Source organism: Rosa rugosa, chromosome 3 (assembly GCF_958449725.1).
Source record: "Rosa rugosa chromosome 3, drRosRugo1.1, whole genome shotgun sequence".
Taxonomy (NCBI): Eukaryota; Viridiplantae; Streptophyta; class Magnoliopsida; order Rosales; family Rosaceae; genus Rosa; species Rosa rugosa.
The window spans coordinates 44665515-44688389 of NC_084822.1; the positions used below are offsets into that span (position 1 = coordinate 44665515).

General features: G+C 42.8%; 1 long non-coding RNA gene and 1 pseudogene across 2 annotated transcripts; both read right to left on the reverse strand.

The window, feature by feature from the left end:
• LOC133737791 ((-)-kolavenyl diphosphate synthase TPS28, chloroplastic-like) overlaps nucleotides 1–20092 on the reverse strand; it is a 31479-nt pseudogene extending 11387 nt beyond the window's left edge.
• On the reverse strand, nucleotides 5780–10642 carry LOC133738062 (uncharacterized). 2 transcript variants are annotated; one of them, XR_009859952.1, is made up of 8 exons: nucleotides 10078–10642; nucleotides 9202–9479; nucleotides 8290–8343; nucleotides 8111–8206; nucleotides 7863–7991; nucleotides 7017–7202; nucleotides 6637–6760; nucleotides 5780–6105 (listed from the first exon to the last, which is right to left on the reverse strand). It is a non-coding gene; the product is annotated as an uncharacterized LOC133738062 (long non-coding RNA). The 2 variants fall into 2 exon arrangements; XR_009859951.1 differs by having other exon boundaries at nucleotides 8294–8343; nucleotides 10078–10638.
• Nucleotides 20093–22875: the final 2783 nt, after the last annotated feature.

Consider the following 22875-nt stretch of genomic DNA (forward strand, 5'->3'; position numbering starts at 1 on the left):
TCCTCACCTATAAAAGGTTATCTCCTCTCTCCTTATTAATTACGCATTTAATACTTACCTACTGTTACTTTGTCAACATAAATACATTGACTAACTTAGGCATCGGAGAGTTGAAGACCGCCCAGCGCGGTCTCCCTCTGACGCCCCTTTGTATTTTACTTGACAGGTAGTGGAAGCCTTGAGAGCATCACAAGTATCGATCCGCCCACCGGATCAGCGTTAACAAAGGTTCAGCTACCGCCGAACTTTTAGACATTAACAGTCTCTCTGTTAGCTAAATTGATGATCGTTAAGGCATTCATAACTGTGATTTACACTTATAAGCATGAACGGTTCAAGTTGGATAGATTTGATTCATCATTTGATTTAATCTAGTTTGATACTTTAACGGTCATCTGAACAGTCAAAATGCCCATATGTGATAAAAAAAAAAAAAAAAAGTGGATTCCACAAAGGATTCTCTAAAATGACCCAAAAAAATGATCCCTTACAGGGCGGCCCTATATATATACCTCTCCCAATAAGTCCTTAATTATCATCCAATATTTGTACAAAAGCTCATTGCAAGCTTGTATCTCTCTAAGGAATTTAGTAGCAAACTCTTTAGCATCCCCAAGGATCTTCGCTCCCAGTAATGCCACCTGACTTGCCCTATATAAGCTGTATATTCCGGTCACAGCTTGATTCGACTGTCCAGGATAGCAGAAAACCTCACTCCCTTTCTTAAAATACTCAATACACCTCTGCATGAACTCATATAATTAACTACCATATTAATTGGTGGATAAATCTAAAATCTTTGTCGAGAGCGTCCGGTGTCCTACACAAACTTACGGTACTTACCAGCCGACACCTTATGCCCATGCAACCGGAGCAGTCTGAACCCCATTGATGTGTCATCGATGTCTGGAACCTCCGAGTTTCTCACCCAAGAAATTCCTTTCTCCGTCCAATACCTTCATAAATATAAAAACTAGCTAATATTCGTACAAGTATACGTATCTAACACTCCTTAATCTCTGGCTCCAAGTATCTGGACAGTCCTAACCTCTGCAACCGATCAACAGCCCACATGCGTTCGAGCAAGTCGACTGGATACACATTAGGGACTGAAAAGCAAAAAATAAATAAATAAATAAATAAGGCACAGAATTCCTTTACTTTAAAATACTGAAAAAATGACAATTAACGTTGATCTTGGATGTTTGGCATGCATGTGAACTGAATTAAGAACCGATCGATACCTCCTCCATTGAACTTGTGGACTATTCTTGACAGACACGACATGCAGTTTCGATCCTTAGTCTGCTGGAATGCGTAGGCGCGCAGTAGACGCCGGAGAAAAGAGAAACGACCCGTCTCTGGACTGGAGTTTCAGAAGGTTTTCCCAGTCGAGACTGAAAGCTAAGCATGAAGAAGACGAAATAGAGAGAGAGAGAGAGAGAGAAAATATCTGTAACTAATTTCTGGAAAAATAGTTTTGGACAGTATTAGATGTTACAGCTGGACTAGAGATATTTATAGCAACAGAAACCTAATCTAATGCACAGAATTGTGACACTTGTCACTTATCTGGACAACATGATGAATTCCTCTAACAACCCTTCTAACTAACTTTGCTTAGCTACGTTTTACACTAACAGCCCCCCCTCAGCTGGATGGAGGAGAAACCACCATCAAGCTGTTACAAAGATATACATGCTGAGGAGAACACAGTCCTTTGGTAAACAAATCAGCAAGTTGTTCAAGTGTAGAGACAAACTGCAGAGTAATGGAACCATCTTTGACCTTATCTCTGGTGGTTCTAGTGAAAGCGATGAAAGTATAGTTGTGCTCCAGTTTTTCGGGTAAAGGTTATACGGCGGTCAAGGCGACCTTATTAAAGATAACATTCGATGAATATCAACTTCTACATGCTTGAGCTTGGAATGATGCACAGGATTTGAAGCCAAGGCTAAAGCAGAAATGTTGTCATAGTGAAGAGTTGGGACACGAGAAAGTGGAAGCTGCAAATCAGTGAGTAAATGCTTAAGCCATTGAAGTTCTGAAGTGTATCAGCCATACTTCGATATTCTGCCTCTGTAGATGATCGAGAAACAGCATTTTGTTTCTTACTACACCATGAAACAGGAGACTGATTCAATAAAATAACAAAACCAGTTGTAGACCTTCGATCGTTGGGGTCTCCAGCCCAATCAGCATCACAGTAGGCTTGCAAACATAATGGTTCATTGTGGGATTGTCTTTTGAAGAGAATTCCATGACTCAAGGTACCTTTGACATATCATAATATCCTTTTAGCAGCATTGAAGTGAGCATCAGTAGGAGCATGAAAAAATTGACAGACAGTGTTAACACTAAACGCAATATCTGGTCTAGTAAATGTTAGATATTGCAGACAACCAACTAGGCTTCGAAAATGAGGAATGTCAGAAGAAGAAAGTGGAGTGCCACTATCCTTGAGAAGTTTGATTCCTGATTGCCAAGGTGTGAGATGAGAGTGACATTGATCCATACCAGCTTTATGCAATAAATCTTGGGCATATATCTGTTGAGATAGAAAAATACCATTTGTACCATACTTAATTTCTAGACAAAGAAAGAAATGCAAATCCCCCAAGTCTTTCATGTCAAACTCATGCTGTAAGGCCTTCTTAACCTCAGTAATCATAACTTCATCATTTCCAGTTAATATAATATCATCAACATACAGTAGAAGGTAAATTTTGGAGGCACCTGAATGTTTAATAAACAAGGATGGATCTGCATGAGAACACTTGAAACCAATGGGTGGAAGAAATGAAGTGAATCTGTCATTCCATGCTCGAGGTGCTTGTTTTAGACCATACAGGGATTTCTGTAGTTTACAAACATGAGATGGATAAGAGGCATCTTCAAAACCTCCAGGTTGAGACATATAAACCTCCTCATGTAGCTTACCATGCAAGAAAGCATTCTTAACATCCATCTGATGTAGTTTCCATCCATAGTGTGTAGCTAAACCAAGAATGAGTCTGACAGTTGTGTGTCTCACCACAGGAGAGAAGGTTTCTTCATAGTCAACACCATACTCTTGACTAAATCCTCTGGCCACTAATCGTGCTTTATGTCTAGCAATGGTGCCATCAGCATTTCTTTTAATTTTGAAGATCCATTTGCATGACACAAGATTTTTGTCAGGAGGTAGAGGCACTAGAGTCCATGTTTGTTGTTGCATAAGGGCATCATACTCTTCTTGCATAGCTTGTTCCCACTGAGGAATCTTGAGAGCAAGTTTATAACTGACAGGCTCAGTTTGACTTGGATCAGTGGAAACTATAGAGAAAGAAGAAACTGCAGAAAGAAAACATTTTTTCTTGGAAATACCTCTTTTCCCCCTTGTGAGCATAGTATGATCATTGTGAACTGCATTGTGTAATCCTTCAACAGGATGAAGAATATTGGCCTCTGAGATCTGAGTTCTAGGTCTTGAAGGACTGCAGTCAAGAAAGAGAGAGATATTGCCAGCACCAGGTTGAGCATTAACATTCAAGGTGCCATTGTCTTCACCAAAATGAATCACAGTGTGTGTGTTAGGATCAAAGGGAGTAACAGCAGGAGATGATGGAGATGGTGAAGCATTGAATCTGGCAGATGTGCTTGTGGATACTGGAGTCAAAGAATGAGAATCCTGTGGACTTGAGAAAACCCTGTTCAGTAGGAGATGCTAAGTCTGAAGTGTGATTAGAGAGAGACTGACCTGAATTTGATGGTGTGAAATGACTAGGTGTGGGAGCAGGATACTGTGTTATGGACTGAGTATGAGTAAAGCAAGGCAAAGGAAGGGAACTGTCACTTGATGTAGGCATCCTAGTCTTGTGATGTGAGGTTTTCACAGTTGCAGAATAGGGAAATTGTTCTTCATCAAACATGACATGCCTGGAGATAATATATTTCTTAGTTTGCATGTTGTAACATATGTAGCCCTTGTATCCTGTAGCAAAACCAAGGAAAATGCACTTTGCAGTCTTAGGTTGAAGCTTATCTGTTCTGTGAGCTAGTAAGGGATAACAGGCACAACCAAAGACTCGGAGAATATCCAAAGATGGCTGAGAGTTGTATAGCTTCTCAAAAGGTGATTGCATCTTAAGGACTTGTGTTGGCATTCTGTTGATAAGATAGGTACTAAGAGCACAAGCATGGTACCAAAAAGGATTTGGAAGAAAAGCAGTCTGAAGTAAAGTTACTGCAGTTTCCCTTATGTGTCTGTTTTTCCTTTCAGAAACACCATTCTGTTCAGGTGTATAAGGACAAGAAATCTGATGAGCAATCCCTTTGCTACTAAGAAAACTCTTGAAAACATTGTTAACATATTCCCCACCACCATCTGTCCTCAAAGTTTTGATAACACTTGAAAATTGAGTTTGACCAAAATTATACAAAGCCTGGAAGCAAGCAAAAACTTCATTTTTATTCTTCATTGGAAACATCCAAGTGTACTTAGTACAATCATCAATGAAGAGTACAAAATATCTAAAACCATCAATTGAAGCACAGGGTGAAGGTCCCCATACATCTGAGTGGACAATCTCAAAAGGAGCATCACTCTTAGTCTGTGAATCTGAAAATGGTAACTTGTGGAATTTTCCTAGAAGACAACTTTCACAGATGGATGATCCTAATTCACTCTTGAATGAAATATTACATTTATTCAACATACTACTAACTATCTCATTGGATGGATGCCCAAACCTTTGATGCCAAAGAGACTGCTTTATACATTTTCCTAAGAAGGCTGAAGCACCAGAAGCATCAGTTATAGCTGCAGAACTTGTAGAAGTCTTGAGAGATGGCAAATCAAATGGAATGGGATATAGACCTTGTTTACTCAGTCCTTTGTACAGTATCTTGCCCAACACCTTGTCCTGTATCACACACATAAATTCATCAAACCACACAGAGCAGTTATTATCCTTGCACACACTACTAGAATTATGGCCTCAGACATCGGCCAAAAACGGATGAGAAAAAGAATTCCGACCGATGTCTTAGTGGGTGATGAGAAAGGTCCGGAAAATCCAGACATCGGTTTTTAGCCGATGTCTAGTATCATTATACACATCGGTTCCTCATTATAAATCGATGTAAATACGTGTAAATGATAACAAACTTGTATGTTTATATATTGTTAAACCCTCATCTTATTGCCTGTAATGCTTAAAGAAATTAATATAGATCCTACAGCACAACTATGCATTTTAACATCGTTATTCATTTAAAAACGATGACTGATACTGTTTCACACATCGGTTCCCATGAACGTTTCTTGTTGTTCATGATTTTGACGCGTAATTTACCTCATATCCCACGATTTCAGATTCAGTATACACAATTTAATATTGTATAAACCGATATAATTACTTACATTAACATCAGATTCTAGGAAAAAAACGATGTCAATCATCTTATAATACATCGGTTATGGTAAAGTAACGATGTCTAATACCTTGTAATATATCAAATCATTAAAAAAAACGATGTCTATAGATTTTCTTAACATCGGTTTTCTTGTCTTCATCGATAGCAATACTTATGCTAGACATCGATCTCTATCTAAAATACGATGTGCACTAGTTTGTGGCACATCGATTTCAACATAGTAATTCGATTTCCAATGGTTAATGGGACATCAATTTCGTTTTTAGAACTGATGTATTTCTCTTAGTAGACATCAGTTTTTATTGTTACAACTGATTTAAACTTTATATATAGACATCAGGTTGGAATGAGAGGATTGATGTCTACAAAATATATAGCTGCTACTATAAAATGCAGTACCCACAGTTGACAAGAGTGAATATTTGAGTATTGGGGTATTCTGTTCAAAATCATCATCCTTGACAATTTACAAAATAGGCAAAATAAAACCCCAATTAACCTACTACAAGGCTAGCCTACCAATTACTAATACTTCATCTACTACAAAAAGGTTAAACGAAAGCTAGTCTTACTCAAAACCAAGAAACTAGTCAGAATCTACAACAAAGTCTGTAAGTAGTCGGCCACTTCAATGCGCACCTCGTCAAGTTGTTGTCAGGTGTATCCTTTCCGAGCCTTTACCGTCCACTACAAATATATATAACAATGTAAGACGTCATATAAATTAAATCACATCATTATTTAATCAAACTGACTTTAATTGGCACATCCTACAGTTGCAAAATGAAACTGATCCTACTAAATCAATATCTTGAACAACTCACACTCCATGCAAACAACAATATGCAACCAACTATAGGTCCTTACCTACTAAATCAATAGTAAGTCTGCCTTAGTAATTCTATAAAACTAATTACCATACTATACCATATCGCCACAAGCAGAAAACATAATGATCAAAACTTACTTTGAATATTTTATAAAACTGAAATGATCTACAGCAATTAAGCTACTTGCTGCAGAGTTCGTAGTCAACTCCTTAGTTCGTTTATCTATTATTATTTTGTAGAAACAAACATCTCCCTTTTTTTTCTTTTTCTTTTTTTGGTGGTGCAAAACTATGTATGTGCTTGTCCTGCACGTGTATATTTTTACTTGGATAAGAGAAGACTGAGAATTATAAACCAATAAAGCAGCACCAATCTTGGTTGTACATACCTCAGATTTTTCACAAGATCCGGTGCCTCAGCAGAGAGCGAAGTAGAACACATGAGGAGGATTTCCGAATCTGAATAATTTTGTAGGCACAACGCAATCTGCAATTGACGGAGGCTCCTACCTTCTATAATTTCCCAAAAACTCAATCCATTATATATATCATACAAGGCACAGAAAACTGTACAGACAGCCCAGGATGGAAAAGAATATTCCAAGTTTGAGTTAAATAGTTTCCACCCTGGGATCTGGATTTCAAGGGTGATAAACTAAGTCTTTTCTGATCAATTACTGACCAGGAGAACACTATTAAAAAATAAATATAAGTAGTAGCATCTGAGACCTTAAATGATAATCTGGTACATGCTACAACTAAAAGTTACCTGACATCTTGAAGGTTGCTGGACCACCTTTTTGGATCCCATTGCTGCTCCCTGATAACTTGCAAGGTCAGCAAGAATGCAATCTAGTGACCACAACACGAAGGAACCAAGGGCTTCAGTGGAGCGATGGCCGATCCAGTCAACTGATGTCTTATAAACATTTTCAGATATATGAGAAAGAGGGATCTGCTTTGGCAAATAATATAATCATTAGAAACTAGGAGACCCTGTGCAACATAATTACAGAGTTCCAAACACTTAAAAAGCATAAGTTACTGAATAATATTCAGCAGTTGAGATCATGCCAGTAGAACCATTGCATAACCATATAATTGTCACATTCAAGTTATCTGAGGGTGACTATAACAACCACACTCATACATCATGATTCTTTGACATGGATCTGACCTCAATTCAATCTATCATATTCCTAAAGAAAGGAAAACAAGAGTAACACATAGAAAGAACCAAATAATATAACAAAACTCAACATGCACACCAGATTTAACACGCAGGATAAACAGATAAACAAATACGATCAAAGGCTCCTTTTCAGTTGTTCAATTCTCCAAAAGTTTGATCCTATAGAGCCTTTTATGTTTTCCTTTTCCCAGCACAAAAATTTCAAAGCGTAATTGCAGCTCCAATCTTATAGCCACAACAACCTCATTCAAGGCCACATCTCAAGCATTATGTGATTAAAAAGCAAATTTCAACTATACCCTTAATATGAATATATAAGTTCAACAATATCACCATATGACAAATCCTACACATTCAATGCACACAACCATTTCAAAAGCACAACCATTCAAAAGGACAGAGTCAAAGTATGAAAGCACTCACTTAATTCCAAGATCGATATGCTCCTGAATACCGAATCCAATGCAACCAGTATCACTGAAGTTCTTAAGCAAAAGCTCATACTCCTTCACCTTTAGCCCACTCTCCAACAGTGACATTGTCTTCTCTCCCCTAACAGTAACATAGCAAGTGATCTTCTCATTACGCCTGATTTCAACAACCCTAATAACATATGTCTACAAATACTATGTTTTCCCGACACTAACTACGACAAAACAATAATAATATACCTGATTGGCTTTACGCCCTAGGCCCATTAAAAAGTTGTCAGGTTTTATATCACGATGAAGGAAACCTCTCGAGTGCATGTACTCGACTCTGTTAATCTGAAAAGATGAAATGTGGAAGAAGGAAAAACAATTATAATCCTGGCCATTTTCAGCATATGGTAAAGGATAGCCAAACGTACTTACTAATTGATCTGCAAGCATCAAAACTGTTTTCAATGTAACCAGCGATAGTGCTGAAAAAAAACAACATCAACAGTACAAAATGAGCAATAGAAAGCAAAAAATTCATATTAGGGGAATATATCTAGTTTTCAAATTACAAGGCATCAAATAACCCACTTGCACAAAAGCATATAACAAACATTTATAATAGCTAATCCAAAAGCAGAACTAGAATAATAGTAGTTTTAACCAATTCAATGGGAAATATCACATTCCTGCAAAGCAACCAAATACTTTAACTCAATTTTAATTGGAAGTTCAGAACTCAATCCCTGCCACTCTCTGCCAGCAATTAATCAAAGCTAGAAACTCTAAATGCATCATATTCTTTGTAAATATACTAGTCTTGGCTCTGGTTTCCATTCTCAACTCTTTTATTATTCTTCATATATTTGATCAAAACACTAAACTTCCAGACCGCAACTAGATCTTCCACTAAACATTACTTATGAAATTGACTTGTCTAGTACATAGAAAGGGTATTACTCTTGCAATCTCATCAAGTCAAAGTAGCAAAACCAAAAGCAAAAGTTGGGTTTTGACTTTTGACATCAACAAAACCTCCTGCAACATCCATAAACCCAAACTAGCAACAACCCAGAGTGGACTTTCAGATCTAAAATTAGAACTACGAAAAGGACAGAAACACACACAATAAAGAAGTCGCAGCACCCAATTCAGACAAATGGGCTATTATCAATCAACACATATAAGGATCTACAAGTAGAAGACTTTAGCTAATTGGTTGTTGCTGTAATCAAACAGACAACCACCAAAAATGAAGATTATTCAAGAAAACAGAAAACGGGCTCAAACCCATGAAGGGTAATATCCCACAGATGAAAAAGAGTCCAACTTTGTAACCATACCTTCATCTTGTAGAGGATTTCCTTGCCTGTCATGGCTGTCTTGATGTGGAGCTTAATATTATAATAACAATAATAACAACAACAAAACAAAAAATGGGGGATTGGAATTGGAGCACGGTGGACAAGAAATGGAGATGGGGTTTGTATGGAGGCAAGTGTGCAGAGACGAGGATGAGGAGGATGATGATGGGTTTTGTGTTGTGTTGACACGCTCTTCTCCTTCTTCTTCTTTGTCTTTGTTTTCTTTTTTCTTCCAATTCTGATTTTTTGCGCGTTCTCTGCATTAATCAAAGACAAGCACCTTGCTAATTAAGCGTTTTCTGCCAATAGCATTCTAATCAAAATTTGAAAAACAAAAGCAATGTCATGCTCCAAACAATGAAACGAGCATGATAAAAACACAGGTATATTGAAACGAAAGATTAAGAGCACACATTCAAAGAGCCAATTGAGACATGCAATACGCTTAGCAAGCACCAAAACCTAACTTAGACATACAAAATTGCAGAGACTAAGAGAGACAGCTTCGAACTTGAAAAGAAAACGAGCAGTGAAAACAGAAGAAGAATTGGATCGCGAAACTGGAATTACAGAACCCAAGTATGCTGAGAGCAAGAATAGCAAGATCGGACAGAAACCCACCTGTCGTAATCATCATTATCACCAACATCACCAAATTTAGAGGCAAAATACAAAAGAAAACAAAAATTAGACCTCTAAGGTCACATGGACAGAAATTCAGAGAGGATGGTGAATCGAGGACTTTCCCTAACCAAATCAACATTAGCAAAAGTCCCAAACACAAGTAAAAACCACAAGATTTCATGAAAAACAAACATATTTCTCAAATTAGCAGTCTCAAGATTAGAGCAATACCTGGACGCCGGAATCAGAGGCTCCATGGACGCAGTTCTCAGGAAGCATCTCAAGCTTCCGTTTTTCGAGGATTTAATGGCTGTGGCCGTGGCGGCAACAGACTATTCAACTTGGTCGCCAGCGAAAGCTTCAAATCCAAGGCCGTATAGAGGAGATCTGAAGGCGGAGACTCGTTCTCCTTGGAGGCTTTATGCTTTTACGGAGGCTTGCCGGACTAGGGTTTGTTGACTGGGGTGGCTCCATCGTCTCCCGTAAGAAATTGTGGAGCAGCTACATAGACTTCATCAACGTCAGTTTCAGAGAGAGATGGAGAGGGTTTTAGAGAGAGAATGTGAGATTCAGAGACAGAGAGAGAGGGAGAGGGAGAGGGAGAGAGAGAGAGTCGGGTCTGGAAAGACAAGGGAGCGAGAGAGATAGGTGATAGTCGAAGGCGGAGATGGAGGAGGAGAATGAGTTGAGGTCAGGGATGCGAAGAAGGGGAGAATCTATTAGGGTTCGAAACTTTCAGACAAAGTGACTTAGTGTTGGGGGGAATGAAAATTTGGTCCCCGCGCCTCTCAAACTTTTTAAGTTAGTCCCTCCGCGTTTTTTCAAAATTTTTGAACGAGACTTTACATATCGGTTAATTTAACGACCGATGTTTATAATCACAATAAAAATCGATATTTCATAAACTGATGTTAGGATGTATTTTTTACATCGCGTGCAATTCCGACCGATTTAATAGTGGTGATGTCTGATGGCATAATTCTAGTAGTGACAGTTGATAAATTGATAACAAATGAGCTGCTAATTCAGGTATTAAAAGCACATTCTGCAATTGTACATACCTCCAACAATATGGAGTATTGGCTATCTCACCAAGCATAAGTAACACCCTCTTTGGGACACCCACAAGCCATGGTGAGGCCCAACCGCTACTTGCATCTTGTAGCCCTATGTTCAAGCTACGCTACGGTATCCGGAAGTCGCAAATCCGTCGCCGGGAAGCCACCTTTCCGGCCTTGCAAAGTTGCCCTCACAAACTAGGCTTTCTACACTAGAATAGTGATTTCTAATATCCCACATCTAAGAAAATGTAAAGGAGAAGCATTCCTTCACCTATAAAAGGAATGCCTCCTCCCACTTAAACAACACTCCATTACAACACACTTTGTAATCATGTTAGGCCGCAAGGCTCAACACACACTAGTTAAGCTTTCAAGTGGACGTAGTCTCCCGCTAAGGCGGGAGGTGAACCACTATACTTCGCTTGTGTCACTCTCTCTCTCTCTCTTTACTTATCGTTAATTAGATCCCCACGGATCCAAGCATTAACATTGGCGCCGTCTGTGGGAAGCCGGCACACAAAGGCTTCATAACCTACCACGAGCTTTGGCCCGTCAGTGTTCGGTCAACGCCCGGCGGGGTCGGTCAACGCCCATCAAGGCTTGGTCAAATTTTGGTCAACGCTGACATGTTTGGTCAACGCCAACCACAAAAAAAAAAAATTTGTGCCAATTCTCTCTGGACACCCAGAGATCTCCTTTGGCCACCCTCCTTCTTCTTCGTTCCATCCTCCGCCAGCAAGGTTCTTCCGCTAGCAATTCATCCGCCGAGCTCATGGTCAGCTTTCTCCACCGCACTGAGCCTCCGCCGCTAGCAAACAACATCACTGTATCCGCCGGACTGTGCACCGCCGAACTGGGCACCCATGGCCATACTTCAATGATCATCAGCGGCAAACCTCCGCCGAGCATTACCGCTGGCCATACTTGCTGGCTTCCTCCGTTGGCCACCACCGCCGACACAAACTTTCGTCAGCGGCACTCCATCAAGTTGCTAACACATGATGTCAAGCACTAACGTCAACGACAACACCAACCAGCGGCAAAACGCCGGCATGCCAACAATGGTCTCAATCCGCCGAGCACCATGCTCCGCTCCGCCGGGCAACCCGCTAACCAGCTCCGCCGAGCACCAGGCTCCACACCGCCGGGAAACCTCCGCCGAGATTCGCTGCCGGACAACCTCCGCCGAACTTCCCCGCTGAGCAAGTAAGCAGCCTTCGCTGAGATTCTCCGCTGGACTTTACCGCTGGAACTCAACAATGGGCTTCACCGCTAGGCAGCTTCCACCAAGATTTACCGCTGGGCATCGTCAGCGGCAACATCCCGAGCTTCTTCCGCTAGCCACCTCCGCCGGCAAAAGCTCCGCTGAGATCTAACTCCGCTGTTGAGCAACTCCACTGAACAACTCCTCCGCCAAGCTTCGTCAGCGGCAACCATCGAGAACCTCCGCTCAGCGGCACTTTTTCCGCTCATCTCCGTCAGTGGAAAGGCTAGGCTTCTGAGCTTCTTTCAGCAGCACCGCCGCACTCGGCCAGTAGCAGCACCAAACTCTCACCGCCAAAGGAGGTCAGCAGAAGCACTGGATTTCTGTCCTCCAAGCACGGCAGCGCGTCGGCACCACCAAGCTCCATCCTCGTCGGCGTCGAAATCTGGACAGGCGGAGCTCCATTCCCAGCGACCAACGGAGCTTTAATCCTCCCAGACCTTCGATCTCTGGCAGAGTTTCAAGTTTCCCGGCGGCCATTCAATTTTCCGATCACCCAGAAAACTACTTTGGCCACCCATTTAATCGTGCAGTCCCTCCTTGCTGTTGGGTTTTTACTGGCGGCCTCATGATTTCGATTGCTTAGTGCAGCTCATCACCTCAACATCGATCAGTGGCTTAGATGCAGCTCAAAGTCTTCTATTCTGCTAAAAAAAAAAAAAAACTGGGCAGCAGATAAGTTCTCTTTCGATGCAGAGCAAAAGCATATACATATGCCTATTAGAATAATCTAAAGCATATATATAATATACTCTCATTGCTTGCTACACGTCCTTCACCAAGCATATATATTATATTATCATTTCTTCCAAAAGTTGGTGACTTACTATATGCAACACATGTGAACGTTTCTTGCACATGCCATGCATTTAAAATCTGCAGCTTTATGATATACATGCATATGCGTATACCAAGGTGATTTTTCTCACTTGGGCCTTATACATTTACATGTAAACACTGCCATCACGGCCATGTTTCATTTTGCTTATACACTTTGTTTAATATTTTCGCAAAGTACACATGCAAATTATTGGTGTCGATTTTATAAATCCACATATTAATCATCTATTTTGTCTTAAGGAAATTCAACTATTTCTATGGAGCACTCAACCGCACCTACGACTTAACAGACATTATCGGAGTACTTTATCCGCCACAAGCAATGGACCGTCACGCTCGGCCAACTCCGCTAGCCTCCAAATCGGCATAAGATAAGTAACTATATCTTATCTTTTACGCTCTTTCAAAATTGAGCTAGTGCCATGCCAATCACATGCTTTTACTACTTCTAAGCATGACTACAATATATCACACTTGACATGCTTTTACATACTTCCATAAAACTTTTGAGCATGCCTAAAACATTTCGTAGATTTGGCAACATTTTCTAGGCCTCACATGCTAGATATGCCATGCTTCACATACCGATCTCAATGATCCTTTAGCATATCTACAAAAATGCAAAAATGATATTAGCATCCACATTACAAGTACATGCTATACACATATGTCATGCTTCTATTTTTAATTGCAACTCAATTAAATAAACATGCGACACTTAAACAAAATATTATTACTCGCTTTATGTGTTTATCATTTTTCATTCAACCGCCAAGCGGTAAGGCAACGCCTCATAATGACAATGACCGCTACGCGGCATTGCAGTCAAGTTTCTCCTCTGAGAAATAGCAAAGGGACTAGTTAACACAGCCTACGGCAGCCATTGATCCGGCAGTTAACCCCGACGCTTGGGTACCAAAGATTGGGCTCGCTACCCAACACCTTCTGCTCCGCGCAGCTCCCCTCATCAAACAATTTTCCGACCATCCGGAGGTCTATAGCCAGGAGTGGGGACTCCTCGCAGGGCCTAGCAGGGGCCCACCCGAAAGGGCAAAAGCGTTCGCTCCAACCAATTCTAGATGGACGACGCACTCGCACTAATTATGCTTGATATACGGCACAAAGCTACGCTTTGGTATCAACCCGCAAGAACACCCTCCTTGACTGGGGACTTCGGGGACTTATACATACAGCCCAGCATAATTAGCACGGCCACGCTCATGCCTCAGGGCGTCATCATCGAGCTACCCGTTAAAGCCTCATGGCAACACCGAGCTCCGGGCTCGTGCCTCAGCGGCACCGCCAGGCTTTCGCGCTCGTGCCTCAGCGGCACCGCCGAGCTTTCGCGCTCGTGCCTCAGCGGCATGGCCGAGCTTTTCGCGCTCGTGCCTCAGCGGCACCGCCAGGCTTTCGCGCTCGTGCCTCAGCGGCACCGCCGAGCTTTCGCGCTCGTGCCTCAGCGGCATCGCCGAGCTTTTCGCGCTCGTGCCTCAGCGGCACCGCCAGGCTTTCGCGCTCGTGCCTCAGCGGCACCGCAGAGCTTTTTCGCGCTCGTGCCTCAGCGGCACCGCCGAGCTTTCGCGCTCGTGCCTCAGCGGCATCGCCGAGCTTTTCGCGCTCGTGCCTCAGCAGCACCGCCAGGCTTTCGCGCTCGTGCCTCAGCGGCACCGCAGAGCTTTTTCGCGCTCGTGCCTCAGCGGCACCGCGGAGTTTTTTCGCGCTCGTGCCTCAGCGGCACCGCCGCGCTTACCGCTCATGCCTTCTCGGCACCCTTGAGCTTCCGCTCACGCCTTCCAGGCACCACGAGCTTACCGCTCATGCCTTCCCGGCAACCCTTGAGCTTCCCGCTCAGGCCTTCCAGGCACCCTGGAGCTTCCGCTCACGAGCTTACCGCTCATGCCTTCTCGGCACCCTTGAGCTTCCGCTCACGCCTTCCAGGCACCACGAGCTACCCGCTCATGCCTCCCCGGCAACCCTTGAGCCTCCGCTCATGCCTCCCCGTCAACCCACGAGCTTCCGCTCATGCCTTCCCGGCAACCCTTGAGCTTCCCGCTCATGCCTTCCCGGCACCCCGAGTTTCCGCTCATGCCTTCCCGGCACCCCGAGCTTCCGCTCATGCCTTCCCGGCACCCCCGAGCTTCCGCTCACGAGCTTCCCGCTCATGCCTTCCCGGCAACCCTTGAGCTTCCCGCTCATGCCTTCCTGGCACCCCGAGTTTTCGCTCATGCCTTCCCGGCACCCCGAGCTTCCGCTCATGCCTTCCCGGCACCCCGAGCTTCCGCTCATGCCTTCCCGGCACCCCCGAGCTTCCGCTCACGAGCTTCCCGCTCATGCCTTCCCGGCAACCCTTGAGCTTCCCGCTCATGCCTTCCCGGCAACCCTTGAGCTTCCCGCTCATGCCTTCCCGGCAACCCTTGAGCTTCCCGCTCATGCCTTCCCGGCACCCCGAGTTTCCGCTCATGCCTTCCCGGCACCCCGAGCTTCCGTTCATGCCTTCCCGGCACCCCCGAGCTTCCGCTCACGAGCTTCCCGCTCATGCCTCCCCGGCAACCCTTGAGCCTCCGCTCATGCCTCCCCGGCAACCCACGAGCTTCCGCTCATGCCTTCCCGGCACCCCCGAGCTTCCGCTCACGAGCTTCCCGCTCATGCCTCCCCGGCAACCATTGAGCCTCCGCTCATGCCTCCCCGGCAACCCACGAGCTTCCGCTCATGCCTTCCCGGCAACCCACGAGCTTCTGCTCATGCCTTCCCGGCACCCCCGAGCTTCCGCTCATGCCTCCCCGGCAACCCTTGAGCCTCCGCTCATGCCTCCCCGGCAACCCACGAGCTTCCGCTCATGCCTTCCCGGCAACCCCGAGTTTCCCGCTCACGAGCTTTCCGCTCATACCTTCCCGGCAATCCTCGAGCTTTACGCTCCTGTCTACTCGACACACCACACGTTAATGGAACATTGAATTTTTCTACCATTTGTCGTTTACCGACCGCGACAAATCAAATTCTTTTCGAGTTCCATCAATACGAGCGAAAACCAAACAGACACAACCATACGCGCGGTCATCGTTCATGAGTTACAAATGCATACCTTCGCCGCACTCATGCAACTTACACCTCACGAGCGTAACCCCGTCAAAATCGACCTCGTTCGTCTCCTTGCGCGCGTCACACATTTATCATATGCAATCCATATGCTCACACGACCATGTATCACGCACCCCATACGTTCATATATGCCAACGCATATCGGTGCAACTCACATTTGTTGCCCAATGCAACGAGCATTCTACGTACGCCTGTTTTTTGTCTTTGTTGTGCAGGTTAACGAGTCCCTTCTTGCTTACGGAGTTCGGGGACTTGTAGGGGCTCCGTACCGCCCGGTTACTTATGCTTGGTGACATCGTGTGTATAACTCCCCAACCAAGAAGCTCCTCTTACTTGGGGACTTCGGGGACTTGTACATACCTCCAACAATATGGAGTATTGGCTATCTCACCAAGCATAAGTAACACCCTCTTTGGGACACCCACAAGCCATGGTGAGGCCCAACCGCTACTTGCATCTTGTAGCCCTATGTTCAAGCTACGCTACGGTATCCGGAAGTCGTAAATCCGTCGCCGGGAAGCCACCTTTCCGGCCTTGCAAAGTTGCCCTCACAAACTAGGCTTTCTACACTAGAATAGTGATTTCTAATATCCCACATCTAAGAAAATGTAAAGGAGAAGCATTCCTTCACCTATAAAAGGAATGCCTCCTCCCACTTAAACAACACTCCATTACAACAAACTTTGTAATCATGTTAGGCCGCAAGGCTCAACACACACTAGTTAAGCTTTCAAGTGGACGTAGTCTCCCGCTAAGGCGGGAGGTGAACCACTATACTTCGCTTGTGTCACTCTCTCTCTCTCTCTTTACTTATCGTTAATTAGATCCCCACGGATCCAAGCATTAACAGCAATTGTAAGAACCCCAACATAGCTTTACCAATATGAGTTATATTAAGCTTTTTACCATTACCAACTTGAACTGCATCTGCATGAGGATAAGGAGCAACATTATTGAGCAATTGGACTTCATTGGTCATGTGGTTGGTGGCACCTGTGTCTGCCAGCCAGTACTGAGGAGCAGCTTGAGTTGCAGCAGCCAACATTGCATTTCCAGTCATCATGCCATTTGCTTGAGGTGCCACTGCTTGATTTGCCTGATTTTGAGTTTGATTTTGTTGGTTTGGAAAGCCTATGATGTAGTAGCATCTTTCTGCAGTATGATTGATCCTGCCACAAACTTGACAACCTCCCAAGTTCTGATTAAAAGTTCCTTGTTGTTGATTCAGGATGTTGGGTAGAGACCTGCAGGTTCTAGCTCCATGACCAATTCTTCCACATATCTGGCATGTGATGGGATTTCTGAAACCGGCATTGGTATTGTTGAAACCTGCATGATTGTTATTGAAGCCTGCATTGTTGTTAAAACCTGCATTGTTGTTGTTGTTGAAGCCTGCATTGCCTCTACCAAGATTATTGAAACCATTATTGCCATTGTGAGCATAGCTGTTCCTTCCACCATTAAATCTTGGAGCTCCCCTTCCAGCAAGAAAGCCAGTCATAGGCATATTTGGATCAAACACATTGAAGGATGGAAAGCCATATGGCATAGCCGGAATTGGGATGTACTGAGTCTGTGATGAAATTGGTGTGAAGCCAGGAGGAACTGTGGGAACAGATGTGGTCTACTGGACAGGAGCAGCTGAGGTAGATGCCATATTCTGAACAGGAGCACATGATGTGCTAGCAGCTGATGTAGAAGCAGGAGCATGTTGAGCAACCATTGCAGACAATGGAACATTTAGGCCAGCTTGAACTTCATTCTCTATGTCTATCTCAGCAGCTTTTAGCAAAGTCTTTAACTCTGGCACAGAGCAACTGACAAATTGAGCTCGATCTTATCACTGTTTTAATAGCAGCATACTCAGATGGAAGACCTCTTAGAACTGTGACAACAATATCTTCATCATCAAGAAACACTCCAACAGTCTCTAATGCATCCCTTGCAGCCTTAATTTTGTCAAGATATGCCTCAATGTTATCACTTCCCTTCCTTAGGTTTTGTAGATTGGATTTTAACTGCAGGATATTCTGCCTATTAGGAGCTGCAAACTTATTCCTTAGGTTAATCCATAACTCTTGAGCAGATTTACTACCAACAGCACATGACATAGCAATAGGACTTAAAGTTTGACCAATCATATTTACAATGCTTTGATCCTGTGTTTTCCAAGCTACATATTCACTTGAGACAGATCTAGTAGAACCATCAGCAGATGTAATATACTGAGTAGGACAGGGTGTGGAGCCATCAACAAATCCATATAGATTTTGACCTCTCAGGAATGATTCAAGTCTAAACAACCAGGTAGGGTAATTGGACTCATCAAGAAGAATATTTGGTAGGTAGACTGTAGTCTGAGTAACAGTAGTGGAAGCCATGAGTAGATCTAGAGGATATGAGCCTTAATACTTGTAAGAGAAGTAACACAGAATTCTAAGTTGAGCAATCGTCGAGAACCTGAATCTTGTAGTAACAGTAGCTAGGATTTGACCTATTTCTTCAACTTCTTCAATTTTTTTCTCAAAATCTAGAGTTTCTGAGTATGAATCAACAAGTTTTCCAGAAAATATTGCTCTATATGTAAATCCAAGTCTTCGATGATAGTATTAACAACAAAAGCTTAACTATTCGTACTGTTAGATCTGAAAAATTTGATGAACAACTTCACTTATCTCGAAAAATTTGCAGAAACGAAGTGTGAATCAACACTGGAGAACTAAGCTGATGAAGATGAACGAGCTTGAGGTCACCGATCGACCTGAGCTGCTGATACCATGAAAGCTAAGCATGAAGAAGACGAAATAGAGAGAGAGAGAGAGAAAATATTTGTAACTAATTTCTGGAAAAATAGTTTTGGACAGTATTAGATGTTACAGCTGGACTAGAGATATTTATAGCAACAGAAACCTAATCTAATGCACAGAATTGTGACACTTGTCACTTATCTGGACAACATGATGAATTCCTCTAACAACCCTTCTAACTAACTTTGCTTAGCTACGTTTTACACTAACAGAGACCTGCCATTCCTTCAAGGCTATAAAGCAGTGATGTGGCCACATTGTGCAGCATGTCCCTCGGTATCCTACTCCGATCGACATGCATTATTCATTGTTTCATTATATTACATGTGCATGCATTGATAAGGCTAATTTACATTTCAAAAAAAATATATAAATAAATAAAACTGAAAGTTCAAACTTACTTTGAGAGTTTCAGGTTTCTGCAGGCATAGATCTCATGCAACACAGGAGCGTCATCAGGAACTTCCAAGGTTTTTAAGCTCGGAGCTATATATTTCCAGGACAGAAGGGAATGTAACTTCAAAGTTCAAATTAACCCTGGGCTATAGGCATGTGCTCACTATTCTCGTCTTCAATTTTGTCTAGGTTTTCCCGGAAAAACCTCATTCCTGATCGTAGAAGAGTAATATTTAATCAATATATTATTTCTTTTCTGTCACGAATAAAAAATTGAGAGGCGGATAACACAGCAACTAGCTGCCTCACCTTTGTCGCATTTGTCCTGGTGAGATTCCACGATTTCAACGCAACGATGCAGGCTAGGGTGCTGATGATTCGATCTTGGGCAGAGAAGACGTCCTCGTAGCCCCAAGAGCCATCTTCAAGCTGGCCGGTTGTTGGCAATCCATTCGAGGCTGTAAGGGAAATGAGGTGAACAAATTCCATCGACGTCTTCGACCAAAGCAACCCATGCTGTATCGTACGCTGATATGCTGATCGATCTCCCCATCCTCCACATATAGAAGACAGCATGGACTTGACGGAGTCCACAAGTTCCTTGATGATCTGGGTCGATGCAGAGTTGTCATCCTATAACTTTCAACTTTCAATTAATTTTTGGATCAAGAACTGCATGTCTATGTTAAATTTAAAGAAAATTGAGCACCTTAGTAGGAGGAGTTTCTTCATTTTGTTGTGTATCATCTTTCACAATCTTATGCAACAAGGGTGCATAATCTGTACAAAGAATGAAGCAATGTAATTTTGCTTCATAACGGTAAAAAAAAAAAAAAAAAAAAAGAGGCTAAACACTAAGGTAATTTGTTGAGGAGATAACGCTAGATTACATGTGTAAATTTTCTTTTCTTATGTGTGTAAATCTCGTTTATTGTGTAGAGAAATCGATCCTTGGACCAACTAGATTTCTTCGACTAATTCTCCAAAAAAAATAAATAAATAAACAAGGCAAAACGCTCAAAGTCAAAGATACGAGAGGAAAAAACCACGGGAGAAGGAAAAAACCCTAAAACGTGTTAGGCTCCCTTCGTTGCTCCGTCGTGCCTTGTCCGACGGCATGCCCTTGTGGCGGCATCGTTGGACGGGCTTTTCCAGGTATTGGGGCCGATCTGGGTTGGTCCTCAAGGTTGCCCAGTCGGAGTGGAGATTGGGTGCTTCTAGTATCGGGTTTTGGTTCGCTGGGATCCGGATGGGAAAGTGAGAAAGGTTGGTTGTGGTTTAGTGGTTCGCATCTCCTGGCCGAGATCTGGTTGCCCATTTTCTGTGGGTTTTGGCGGTGGGGATCGATCCTGGCTGCCGGAGTGGGTGGGAGGCAGTCATGGGTCCTAATCGCGGTTGGTTTGGCCTCGGTGTAGTCCACGGTGGCGCATCGGTGGAAGGTTGGCAAAATCAAATTCTCAACATGGGCACGGAGGTAGGGGTGTGGACGGTGGAAGGTTGGCGGCGGTATTCCAATCGAGCTGCTGGTCCGGTGGCATCTGCAGATCTCAACATGGGCTTGGGCTAAGGTTTCTATGGGCCTGGGCTTTTGCTTTGGGCCAAAGCTATTTTAATTTTTATTTATGTTATTTGTTTTTGTTAAGTAGAAGTGGCTTTACGCCGGTAATATGTCCCTACAGATTTGTGTTAGGGCAACATGTGCTTTGTCTTGGACTGCACACCTTGTGTGCCTTATCTGCCCTAGTAAGAGCAAGTCCACCCGTAGTCAAGAAAAGGCAAAGTCGAGAAGTCAAGAATTCGACCAGTCAAGCTACTATTCACTGCCACTGGACATGGGTTTGCACCCGTTGTTTTTCTTGCCCGGTCAACACTGTTCACCCTTTCACTGTTCATACTACTGTTCACGTAATTCACTGTTCATCGTGGGTTTCACTATTTAAATTCACTGTTCATTTACTGAAATTTTTTACTGTTCATAGAGTTCTTCATCGTGAGCTATATGAAGAGGAGGAAGGTGTAACTATGAAATCAGATTTTTTGGGTGTGAGATGTTAGAAAAAATTGTAGGTATTTATAGAAAAAATTTTAGAATTTTTTTTCTTACCGTTTTGTTACCGTTTGATTTAATATATATACATATTAATTGGTTTCCGTCAGATCTGCAAGTTAATTGAAACAGACGGCTGAGATGACTTGACCGTTGCTTTCAAATTTACTATTTGCCCAACGGCTAGGTTCCACGTGGCCTTTCTCTTCCGCCATTTCTTATCGCTAGGCGACAACCAATTGCAGATGGGGTCAGCAATTGCGGCGCGTCTTCTCCTCTCTCATTGGTGCGTTGCCTCCACGCGTCTGCTGCTCTCTGTCTGCTTCTGCTTTCGGTCGCTGTCGTCAGCTCAGTAGCATGCTGGCAGCCAGGCATGCTGGGTCAAGAAATTAGTCATGCAGTTGGCTTTTTTCTTGCCCTGGGTCATCGAAAGGCAAAGTATAGCTGGGCAAAAACCAACCGGTGGAGGGATGAATCTCCACATGCCCGGTCACCACGTCAGAAATCCATGCTTTTGCCCGGTCAATACCAGACCGGTGGACTTGCTCTAAGGGAACGAATTCTTTGCTTCATCAAATGGTTGCAACCTCGTAGTGGTAAGATGAAACTAGGTGTCATCGGATTTATATGTCGGTGGTAACATCGTGAGAAAGTTGATCTTATTAGTAACTTATATATGGCTTCGAGTAAGCATTTATTTTCCGGTATGTCACCACCTTTGGAAAGCGAATGGAATAGTCATACGTGCACTCTTCGCTAATTAGTGCAATTTGGAATACATACTCTATGTTGAGACTCTTGATATTATTTCAGGATATTCTCCTTATTGTAATTTGGAGTTCAGGTATCATGTCCCCCCACCATCCCAAAAAAAAAAAAAATGTATTCTGCAGTTTCATTAATGATCAAGGTCTTTCAAAAAAATAAAAATAATAAAACAAACAAACAAAAATAAAATTCAACTATTTCATTAATAAATTAAAAAACAAAAACAAAAATCAAACCATAAAACATCGAGACTAAACGATAAAATAAATGCAAAACAAAAGAAGCTCTGCATGCCATGCATGCAACTACTAAAAACGAATTCTAGAGACCATTGATGGTGAGCTTAATCTATCACAAATCTCCCGAGTTCTCGAGATGAGAAGACATAAGATTTTTTTTAGTACTTCACGGGGACTAATTAACTTTACTCCAAATCAATCCATGTGCTCTTATATGAGAAGAGGAGTCGCAATACAGAAAATGCATCTAAACCACACTTGGAACAACCAGGAGCGATCCAGGATTCAATTGTTGTCTAGGCTACTTAGAAGTGCACAATTTTTTTTTTTTTTTTGAGGTTTGGAACCCAGTGGGAGGCTCATCCTCACGCCTTTATTATTGAACAAAACATACAACGGAGGGAACATAAAACCAAACCCCGTAAATTAAAAACTACAAGCATACATTTGTTGTAAAACAACAATAAATTAACTAAATCGTACCCTCCGAGACCCACTTACTTCAAAG